The following is a 12,679-nucleotide window of genomic DNA, read 5'->3' as shown; positions in this document are numbered from 1 at the left end:
TTCCTTATTCTGTTTGATGGCAGCAGGGAATTCCACTATATCAATTATCATAATTTTATTTCACCAGTCCTCTTTTGATGGGCATTTCTGTGTCTCCCAATCATTTACTATTATAAACAATCATTTACTATTATCCCATCAATGCATTTCTGTGAGGCTAGATTACTAGATGTAGAAATGTGTCAAAGAGTGACAAATGGATTTTTTTAAATTTAATAAACATTGCCGGTTATTCTTTATGGAAATTAACTCTAACAACTGAGTTGGAAATGTACTCCTCCCTCCCATGGTGTGTGCTGTTTGTCTTTTTTATTTTATTTGAATGCAAAAAATTTTTTGAACTTGAATTTATGGATTTTTCTCATTAATAACACATGAGGGTTTTTTTCTTGTTTTTGGTTATTCTTACAAAGGCCTTTCCATTGCGGGATAAGTAATTTAAAAAGTAAGTTTCTATCATGTCTTTCTTATATTATGTTTTATGTTTTACTTTTAAACATTTGAACTATCTGAAATTCAGTTTGTCACAATGTTCAAAAGTAGAAAGAGTTATTTTTGATAGTTAGCAGTTATCCCACATCACTTACCAAATAAATTTGTCCCACCTTTCTTGGTGAACCAATCTCTGGTATGTATTTGGGGTCTATTTCTGGACTTCCTATACCATTCCATTGATTTAGCTGTGTATTTTATTAGAATTTGTGCTGTTACCATGTACGGGCCCCACCACTCAGATTACTGAAGAACTTCTCACTTTGGAAGTAGAATACAGTTGACTCTTGACCAACACTGGTTTGAACTGCACAGGTCCACTACACTTATATGCAGATTTTTTTCAATAAATATGTACTGCAGTACTACATGGTCTGCGGTTGGTTGAATCTGAGGATATGGAACTGTGGATAGCAGAGAGCAGACTGTGAAGTTATACACAGATTTTTCAACTTTTGGGGGTCCATGCTTCTGACCCACGTGTTGTTCAAGGGTCAACTGTAAATGAAATGGCCTGCTAGTCACCTAGATTTACTTAAGGCAATTGCTATAACTAACATTGGAAAGTAACTTGCAAATATTGGTATCTATCAACAACTCTCAATTATTCACAGCTTTCAGTCAGTACTCCTATTGTTCATAATAAATGGCAAGAAAGTATTCCAAAAGTTATGAAAACACATATGCATTTAGGTTTTAGAGTTTTATGAATAATAGCAAATTAAAAGCCCAATAATAGACAAATTATTAGGTAAATTCTGAGGTATTATTTGTGGGAGAAATTTATCAATATTAACTCTGATGTTTATAAGACCATACAACAGTTTAACAGGGGACGCGGGTTCGTGCCCCAGTCCGGGAAGATTCCACATGCCGCGGAGCGGCTGGTCCCGTGAGCCATGGCTGCTGAGCCTGCGCGTCCGGAGCCTGTGCTCTGCGGCAGGAGGGGCCGCAGCAGTGAGAGGCCCGTGTACCGCAAAAAAAAAAAAAAAAAAAAAAAAAAAAAAAAATGTATGTAGGCCAACTCGGTTTAAAAAAACTCCATGCATACCAGAAAACAAATCATATAAAAATGGAGATGCATAATTTTTGCTGAGTTTTTATATTAAAGTGATAATTTGGGGCACAATATGCTTCATATATATATGTATATATAATACATATATATATAATCTTTATAATTTAAACACATTAAAAATGTTTTTTGTATAAAATAGAATATCCCTCTGACTCTCATTTCTTTGCTGAGGCTTTCCAGAGACCTTCATGAACACCAAACTGCTAGAGAGTGATGAGTAATGACAAGGTCAACCAACTGGGAACAGAAAGCCTGAGTGCTGTAAGCAAACCATTTGAATCCCAGGATGTCAGATACCTACCTATAAAATAATTTTAAAATATATATATTCCAAAGTTTGTGAAAAAACATATGCAAAGTTTTGTGAAAACACACACAAACTATGATATTTATCATAGTTTGAGGGCTAATAACAAATTAAAAGCTTTAAGAAAAAGAAGTTAAAAAATAAATTAGATAATCCTTAAGGTTTTTTTTTAAGCTAGGTTAAATTATGTAAGGTAATGTATTCAATGGATTTGGTACATGCACAACACATATTAGATATACATTTATTGTTCTTGGCTCTATTCTCTTTTTTATCTCTGGCAGAGTCTACACAAGGTTAAATTAAAGTAGCCCACTAACTGACAAAAGAGGAGTTAAAACTCAAAACTCTGCCTCTCCCAACATTTTCACTCTTATTTCTTTCCAAATTAGTTAGGGCAGGGCTGTAGGGCTGTTAGTACCAGTCTTGATAGACAAAAACGTCATGGTTACATTAGCTAAACAATATATGGCCAGGAAAAAAGAACATCATTTGTGTTTCCAGAACAGAAAAACTATGCTGGAAATAGAGATGGAGAGGAAAAGAGCCTGTATTATTTATTTTTATATTGCTCTAGTGTCTAACAGAGATTAGCACCTAGTATTCACCAAAAAAAAGTGTTCGTAAAATCAGATTCATAACTCAAAGGGCTAGCACAGTTCCTTGAGCATAAAAGTTGTTCTGTAAATGTTAACTATTATTGTAAGTAATGAAAAAAAGTGAAACTTCTATCCTTGAGTAAAATATGCTTACATACTATATTCAAAATGAACACTACCTCTTTCCCTTTCTATAAATTAATTATTTCCATTTTATAATTTAAGTATCTTGGAAAGATTATATCATAACTGTCTATCACTCAGCACAAATACACTGGCACTTATACAGATGCATATTCAAGGTAAGGTTTTTCCATTCTGAATCCTATTTTTAAAGTTTATTTTTCACTCTAAGTAGCATTCGCCATACCCCACACAAGACAGTGGAGAAAGTTTTATACCATTTCAGAACTGAAACTAAGATTTTGAAAAGCTTCTTAGGATTACGTTTTATGTATATGAGTTTCATGAATCACTCCTCTAGTAAGTGCAGCTGTTTGACACAGTGATTACCAATAATTTTTCTGCTTTTCAAGTATTGACAGAAAAGATAAATTACCTTAAGGGGAAAGAGCTCAAAGATTGACAGGAAGGCTATATATCCCCTTTTCAGCATTCACCCACACCACTCACTCCTGAGGTCATCTTCCAAAGGATTAGAACATGACCAATGTCAAATATTGAGAGGAACCGCAATTTCCCCGGGATGAAGGGTGGTAATGCTAACCGGGATTTATAATTCAAAAGTGGGTCATACTAGGGAGGCACATGCCCTGGGCTGGAAATTTAACTGTTTTGGCCATTCTGAGCCATGAAGCTTTCTGCAGTAATTCCCAAAGCTGTCTCCACAACAGAATCACAAAGAGTGCTTGTTAAAAATAGAGATTCCTAAACTTCACCCTGGAGAATTTGACTGAGGAGGTCTAGATGGCAACTTTTGTGCTTTTAAATAGCTACCTGAATGTTTCCAAAGCAATGACATTCAATTGCAGTTTATTAATTCTAACAGAGCTGGTGAGTAACTGAAGGCTTTACCAAGCAAAAATGAAAGGATGTGAAGTGCAAGAATTCTCAAAATGACCAAGAGAGGTCATTGGCTTGGGAAAGACAGAAACAGTTCTAGGGTCAGAAGCCAAAGGAAATCTGGAAACAGACACTTGTTAAAAGTTAGCTCCAGAGATGGCAGGTGCCCAAGGACAGAAATTTTATTGTCTCATTTTTAAAATAGTGCTTATTCTGAGGCAAAAATGATAGAAGAAATTAGACTACTGTGTGGACTACTGTTGCCATATAAGTACTGCAGATATTTTTGATGTGTCTTATACGTTTTTCCTCAAACAGGCCAGTAAGTAGGCTTGCATATTAAGAATAATAAGCTATCCAAAATTGTTGTGTTTTATGGGCTCAAATTAAATCTGATTTCTTCTATAAAATAGCTAAGACACTTTTTATTCAAGAAGCCAGATCTATTCAGTTCAATTTGGATTCCAGCCTTTTTTCCTACATGATTTTAATCAAATTATTCAAGCAGTTCATGCCTGAATTTCCTCAACTAGAAAACTGAGATAATAGTATCTGACTTTTTGTAATAATTTAAGGATAAGTGATGTAGCATGAAAAATACCTAGCATGCATTGTAAAGTCACCATACTCCAATAAAAATTAATTTAAAAAAATACCTAGCACGGCACTTGGCATAAGTAGGCTTTTATTATTATAGCAAGTATTATTATAACAATATATTCTTGATCTTATTACTTTTTAATATGCTAAGGATAATAAAAGAAGTATGCATCATTTTATTTATGTCAAAAAATTTAAATGCCCACCAGGTTGAAGAGTAGGTTATGCTGTAGTCTTTGCTGTGAGTTTTTGGGGATTATTTACAGAGTGTCTATCTATTCATCCCATTGCCATTTCAGCTATGTATTTATTTATACAGTTTGTGCTACATCATAAAAATTCACTTTACATACTTGACTACAATCCAGCATGAAAATTAAAAATTTGTGTGTGGAAGAAAAAGGACAGAAATAGAGCAATGAAATGAAATATAATAACTACATGTTTATACTGAATTTGAAGCAACAACCAAAATTTTAATAAAACTTAATAAGATAAAGTTGCACCATATTTGGTCATTGAGACAAATTATGAAGGGATTGTCTATTCACAGAACAGACAGTTAAAGGCAGCAAAAATTTCCAAGAATCTTAGAATAGACCATGGAATTTTCAAAGTCAAGAGTTGTTGGTGTGAGTAACTTATGTGTCGTGAAGACTATCAGACACCAAATGACGATTTGTTAAAAACATCTGACTGGGGGCTTCCCTGGTGGCGCAGTGGTTGAGAGTCTGCCTGCCGATGCAGGGGTCACGGGTTCGTGCCCCAGTCCGGGAAGATCCCACATGCCGCGGAGCGGCTGGGCCCGTGAGCCATGGCCGCTGAGCCTGCGCGTCCGGAGCCTGTGCTCCACAACAAAAAAACCAAAAAAAAAAAACCAAAAAAAGCATCTGACTGATTTTCAGGAAAAATTAATTTCCAGTAATATTTAATTAAGTTAAGGAATCAAGTTATTACAAAAGAGAGGTGCAGAATGTTTACGTTCTCTGTTTTTTCTCCAGATAGTGATCAAGTTCATAAATATTTGTTGTGAAAACTGGCATTTTATATACATAAGAAGGAATCATAATTTCTAATGCTTCGTGACTTAGAACAATTTAGGAGTTCTTAACAGGAAGACAGACCTACACTCCTGTTATAACAGAATAAGAAAGTGATATAATTTTTGGCTAAAAATGCTATCGCATGAAGTGTTTCTTTTATTTCTCAAAAAACATTATTGAGCAAATATGCATTATTCTATGTATAGTACATTTTACCTTACAACTATTATTTCATAACAGACAACATCGAGAAAGACACAATCAAGATCCCAATTTCCAAAGGAAGCAGGGAATTGCTGACCATCTTCCTCTAATTTTACTTCACTTTAGCAGAGCTAGAGAGAAGGCAATTTGTAACTTTGGCACGTGAGGAATTAGATGATGGTTATGATACAACTGGAAAGAGAACAGCTCTGACCTCTATCTCGACGTTACAGTATTAAAAAAGATTTTTTTAGCAATTAATATTTTGGAGATACAAGTGATAAAAATACTATAGGAAAAAAATTAGATGGCTATTACATTATAACCAAAATATCAATGATAATGATTCAGGAAGAAGAATCCCAAAATACTATAAAAAGATAAAATGATCTACTTATTTTGAACTAAAATCTTGCAGCTTTTCACATATACACACATAAATAAGTAAGCAACTTTCCGTATATAATGCAGTTGGAGGATGTGATGCGAGTTAAATACGTTAAAGCCTTGATGCAGTGCTGTGTCATTACAAATAGACTTTTACAAGCACTCTGTGTAGGCCTCAGTCACCATGGAAGCTCGGCTGAAACTGGCTCTGTAAGTCTCTGTCTCTACCTTATTGTACTTAATAACACCCTTAGCTGGGATCATGGGTGGTCACTATTTTATGCTTTACTCCACTATCCTAAAATCATAATTAGAGCCCACGCTTAACATTCATCATTCCTTGTAGATACAAATTAAATAAGGCTTGAAGAGTGTATGCTTACTCCATACTAAGTGAGTAATGAGTTTTTATGCATATGCCAGTGGAATTTTTCTAGATGGGTAGAACAAGAACCCACAAGTCAGGGAAAGGAAAAAAAAATGATTGATTATAGTTTTCTTAGGCAATCAGTGCTCAATTGTCAAATATATGTATCATCCTGGCTGCTGCTTTCTCCTCAGTTCGCCTGTATTTTGAAGGAGTCAACAGTTAACTAACCTCTCTAAAACTTTTACCCAGACATAGGTTATCCAAATTGGAATCCTCAGAATCTCCTTAAACTCTTCACTCTACCAAATCCTCATATCCCATGTCCCATTGCTTTTTGTCATCCATGTAGTTCTCAAAAATCCCATCTTTCTTTAATTATGGTCTTGTTGCAGTTAGAGTCTGAGACAACTTTAAGAGTCCATGTAGTCCAAACATCTCATATTACAGAGTTCCAGACAGCTGAAGTTTTATAAGATAGTAAATGGTGGAATTATAACTGAGATTCAGACCTTTGAATTCCCAATAGAGTTCTCCTTCCACATGTTGCCTTTAGGAAAATGGATTATTCGCAGTCTGTGTTAATGTAACACTTACTGTCCCAATTATAATAGTCTAAGAATATTTATCTCAGGGTCATTTCCTTCTTTGGAAAAAACAAAACAAAACAGAACTGAGAGAAAAGTGTCATGTAGCCTTGGAAGAGTTAGAGCCTGGGATCAAATCCCTCTGCAACTCATACCAACACACCCACAGAAGCAACAAATGGACAGGTGAAGTATCTTGTTTACCTTTTCATCCTTAGTAACTAGAAAATGCCTAGAACTGACAAGTATCTCATGAACATTGGCTGAATTCAAATGAATCAATCATTCAACAACTGGTTGTACAATTAGAAGGCGTGCACCTTCTCCCCTGTCTCAATAAACAGTTTACAATTTTCAGTGTATCTACTACAGAAAATCAGCAGCAGTTTCCAAAGGAACAGAAGAAATATTGTTTTGTTTGTTTTTTCATAAATGAATTTATTTATTTATGTTTTTGGCTGCGCTGGGTCCTCGCTGCTGCATGCAGGCCCCCTCTAGTTGCAGTGAGCAGAGGGCTACTCTTCGCTGAGGTGCGTGGGCCTCTCATTGCGGTGGCCTCTCTTGCTGCGGAGCATGGGCTCTAGGCACGCGGACTTCAGTAGTCGCGGCATGCAGGCTCAGTAGCTGTGGCTCGCGGGCTGTAGAGCGCAGCCTCAGCAGTTGTGGCGCTCGGGCTCAGTTGCTCTGCGGCATGTGGGATCTTCCCAGACCAGGGCTTGAACCCATGTCCCCGGCACCAGCAGGCGGACTCTCAACCACCGTGCCACCAGGGAAGTCCCAGAAATATTGTTTCTGAATGTCATAAATGTTGTACAATCTTTAAAGAAGTAATATTCCATATTTAGCATTGATTTAAAAATATTTCGTTATTATTTGTTGCCTTGTTGCAGTGAATATATTTTACAGAACATATGACAGAAATGTCTCTCATGGAAGTCTAGCTTCCTGAGACAAGAGTTTGCACTACCACAGTCTGTCTTCAGAGAAGGCATTTATTTACTCCAAACTTGGGATGGAAGTAAAAGAAGAGACCTCTCCCCTGCTGGAGCCACACCAAGTCAATCCTCTCACTCACTCATTTGCTCAACAAATGTTTGTTGCTAGAGGCTCTCAGCTTTGTCAGTCTTCTCATCCTGGAGGGCGGAATGACACAGGGACATTCCAGAAGTTATCTGTTGAGCCACCCTCTGGAGCTCCAGTCATTGTGAGGAGTCAGCCTGCCTGTTCCTCTCACCCTACCCTTTCTGCCACTCCCAGGGGACACCCTGGGAGAGTTTACTCAAAGTGACAAATCTCCAAACCAATCTGTTTATATAGGCTCTCCCAGTAACCCACTATCATAGATAATTGAGAGCTTACTGTACTCTAATTATAAAAAAACATCTTGAGCTTTAGTCTGACACGTAATGCACACAAGCTTTAGGGATGGGTGAAGCAGCTGAACTTGCAGACGCCTGAACTTCAGGGAGCACGTTCATCAAGAGAGTCAGGGAAGGAAGAGTACATCATATCAGGTATAATGAATGCCATGTAAATATGAAATCATGACTAATAAGAAGAAGTTATAAGAATAAATTAATATTATAAATCTGTAAGAAACACATCTATACAATATTTACAGTATACACAATGATGATCTCACTTTATATATAGCAGTTCTTTGAAACTTTCCAAAAGTCTCAAAACATTTCCACATATGATATTGTCCTACCATCATAACTCACATGGAAGAGAGTTAAAAGTGAATTTACCTGCATTTTAGAGTTGCTGAAACTAAGACACATCAAAGTATTTTCCTCCAAGCGTTACCATACTGCTAATGTCGTAGGCAGAGAATAAAACTTGTTTCCTAGCTCTTTCATATCAGTTTTTCATCTTAAACTGTATATACATTTTGTTTTCAAAAACCAGATTTTAATTGTTCTTCTCTTTCTCCCTTCCTCCCTTCCTTCCTTCCTCCCTCTTGTGTTTTCTTTTCAAAAGTTAGATGGCTTTTTTTTGTCATCTACAGATTAGGAGCTCACATGAAATCCATCACAATTTAAATTTTCAAGATTTTAGTTTGTACTTCAGTAGAAGATTTTATAACTTATATAGCAAAATCCATTCAACTAATATTTGATGATCCTAACAATGAATATAATACATGTTATATACTGTGGTGGAGACAAAAGAAGTATGATTCAAGATGGGTGCAGTTGGGCTTCCCTGGTGGCGCAGTAGTTAAGAATCCGCCTGCCAATGCAGCGGACACGGGTTCAAGCCCTGGTCCGGGAAGACCCCACATGCCGTGGAGCAACTAAGCCCATGCGCCACAACTACCGAGCCTGTGCTCTAGAGCCCGCGAGCCACAACTACTGAGCCCCTATGCCACAACTACTGAAGCCCGTGTGCCTAGAGCCCGTGCTCCACAACAAGAGAAGCCAACGCAATGAGAAGCCTGCGCACCACAACGAAGTAGCCCCCTCTCGCCACAACTAGAGAAAAGCCCGCATACAGCAACGAAGACTCAACACAGCAAAAAAAAAATAAAACAATAAAACAAAAAACAAAAAAAGATGGGTGCAGTCTCTAAGAGCTTACTGAAGAAGCAAGACATACAGCCATAAAAGAGTGGAAGTGATAATTATAATAAAAAGTAACATGACAGAATTTTAAAGAAAGCCTATATGGAAGCGAAAGTCAGTTAGGAAAGGAACCTAACATTTTTGAGGATCTATATTTAACAAGGGATTTTGCAATCATTATCTCATTTCAACTGCACAAGGCTGAGATAGATATTATCACCTCAACCATACAGATTAAAAAAACAAAACAAAACTGAGGCTAAAAGGATAAGCAAATTTCCCATGATAATATAGTCAGATTTGAAACTAAGTGCATGATGTCAAAGATCTTATTTGGACCCTGAAGGACTTAGAAAGCTTTAGGTAGAGAGAAAAAGCATAAGCAAAGGAATACAAAGATTAACAAATGAGCAAGAGATCTGAGCCAGTCTAGCCTGGCTAAAGGAAATAGACTTGGCAAAAGTGATATATAAATGTTGCATTTGCTTGTATTTAATTTATATAGTCAATAAATTGGCAATAACATGATCAAAACCTTTTTGAGACTATTATTCTGGAAGGACACACGGAATAGATGCTATTGCAAAAGTGTAGTTAGGAGCGAATGAGGTACTAAACGGTGGCTGCTCTTGGGATTACAAAGGGAAAGACAGGAGAGATATTCAGCAGTATTAACTGTAGGAAAGTGTTTGAAACTTTGGGTTATGGTTGAGGAAGGAGACAAAAGATATATAAAATTGTAAATTGATTGGGACTTAGTAGAACCAAGAGTAGATAAAAAAATAAAGGTTCTGATTTGCTGATTTTGAGATATTGTTAGAATTGAAAAATTAGTTTCTATAACTAAGAGAAAATTCACAGAGCAGTGGCCTTAAGCCTTGGCTATCCCTTATAATGACTTTAAGAAGAGCTGTAACTGGTTATATTGATAAAACCAAAGAGGAAGAAAGAAGGAAGAAGTGCATTGAAATACTGATGTCTAGTAATTGGGAATTTGTTCAGTCAAGTAAAGAAGTGAAAGAAGAAGAATAGAGGAGGTGATAAAAGAAAAATATTTCTGAGTTTAAGATTAAGCTGTGGAAATTAACATCCAAATACCTTGGGGACTAAAGAGTCAGAAGGGTAAAGATCACTGAATTTAAAGAGTTTAAAGGCATGTGAGGCTATCAAGTTAGAAAATTTGCACAAGGCTTCTAATCTAGTTTACATAGACCACTAAATAGAAGCTATTAAAAGGAACAACATGCTAAACATTCAAGGAAAATCATTTCTGATATTTGTACACAAGCATTTGTCAGGAATTGTTCATTGAAACCTTTGTCAGTTCTTTTAAATAAAAGAAGTGGAGGAGTTCCATGGCCCCAAATTTTGGGAAATATTGTATCCTACTTTCTATTATTGGATATTTGCAATGTATATTAGCGTATTAAAAGATCTGAGAATATCTGTGTTAGGAGCAAACAAAAATACACAATAACAAGCAACAACAACAACAAATAACTTGCTTCACTTAAGATAACTGAATATGTCCAAAATTATTTGGTTTCTGAACTCCGTTTTTTCGATTTCACCTAAAAAAGATCCACTAAGGTAGCATTTTATGAAGCATTTTGGGAAACACTGGCTTGCCTAGTCCAAATTAAATTGTAGTCTTAACAATTGTTTTTTTCACCTTCATTGAGAAGTAATTAAATTATTTGGGAATTTTTTACTTTTTCTACTTTTACTTTATTTATTGAATTAAGTAGCCAGCTAATTTCTATTTTGTCTTTAACTTAGTAGACAAAGCTTCATTTCTATTATGTTTGATTTTACATGAGTTGAAGCACACCTTTGTGTACTTGCGTTATAGGAATCTACAAATACTCATGTTTCTAAAACAATGTGAGAGAATAGGTGAGTGTTTGCCTCAAAATGTCCATAGATGCAGAGGAGTAGAGGATACTACAGTAACAAGAATTCATAAAGAGAACATGTTAACAGGTCCACCAACCATTTATTTTTTTCTATGCAATTGTATATACACACATGCACGTACACAAAATATATGATACAAGTGCATATGCTGATTTATGTAAATATAATATAGGGGAAGAAAAACTAGAAGAGCATACACCAGAATAGTAATGTAGGTATTCTATGTAGAAATTGGTTTTCATTTTTTCCATTTGGTCCAATTATATATACTAAGATTTTTACAGTGAGCATATTCTATATCTGTAATTAAAAGAAAAAATCAGCTTGACCAAATGTTCCACTGATCACAAGAGAAATTCAATCCTGTCTTTAAAAGGCTGATTCATGTACTCATAGAAAATTAAAGACAACTGAAACACAAATGTAAACCTACACCAGCACAGGTCCACGCCTGGGACAAGAGGTAATCTAGTTGGTGTTATATATAATATTGTGTTGTTTCAAGTCTGGAATATGCCGAAAAGTATGACTATAAATGAGTTTGGAAAAGATAAAATATCATATGCAAAGGTGTTCAATGGATTTTAAAAACAATGTGGGAAACAAATAGCTCCCTTCAAGTGAATAATAACCCAAACGTAGGTTAACATTTCTTAAAAGAATAATTGAAAATCAGGTATCCTGCTAGGTTAAGCAATATAAAGTTACTGCTATTAAACCATTTTTTCACTTAAGAAATCTGCAATTTCATTTGGCTCAAACTAACACTTGAACATGCATGTCATCAGGATGTTAATAATTTACAATAGAATGCATCTACTGAATTGAGGGCTAGTTCCTGTGCAGAAAATAACTTGAAAAAAGAAAGTAGGATGTTTGTTGTTGTTTGGGACTGAAAAGTCATTCTGCTGTTTTCCTTTTCTTATTTCCTCATATCTGATGGAAAGGACTTCCAAGGACAAATAATTAATAATTTGATTTGCATTATACTTAAGACATAATTAAGCTCCAGGGTGTAGTTATACCCAGAAACACATATTACTAAGTGATGGGCAGGGGATGGGGAGGATACAGTAGTTTTCTTTCAGGAATCTAATGAGATGAAGGGTTTAGGTCAGATTACAGTAAACATTTAATTATATACAGATGTAGTGTAACTCACCAATAGGAGAAAAGGGCACAGTAACTGCTTTCTTTCTAGGATGAAACTATCTTAAATTAATAAGATTCTCTCTGTTTTCAATCCTCACCTGTTGAAAACTGAGCATATTTTATTTGATCCCATGATTCTATTCCTAGTCAAGATATTGACCACCTACTTCTTTCATGAAGGTTTAGAGACAGAAATTCTAGGTTAATGATGCTGGTTTTGTGACTTCTAAATTCTATTAACTTTAGCTACATTCGATTATTTTTCCTTTAAAAAAGCTGTTCTTGAGTTTCTTGTTTTTACAAATGATCTGCTATTGTGTTGTAACACAAATGTGCTGAGGTGATTTTGTTGAAGT

This window comes from Physeter macrocephalus, chromosome 6, assembly GCF_002837175.3.
Source record: "Physeter macrocephalus isolate SW-GA chromosome 6, ASM283717v5, whole genome shotgun sequence".
In the NCBI taxonomy this organism is placed as follows: domain Eukaryota; kingdom Metazoa; phylum Chordata; class Mammalia; order Artiodactyla; family Physeteridae; genus Physeter; species Physeter macrocephalus.
This window is presented reverse-complemented; position numbering follows the sequence as displayed.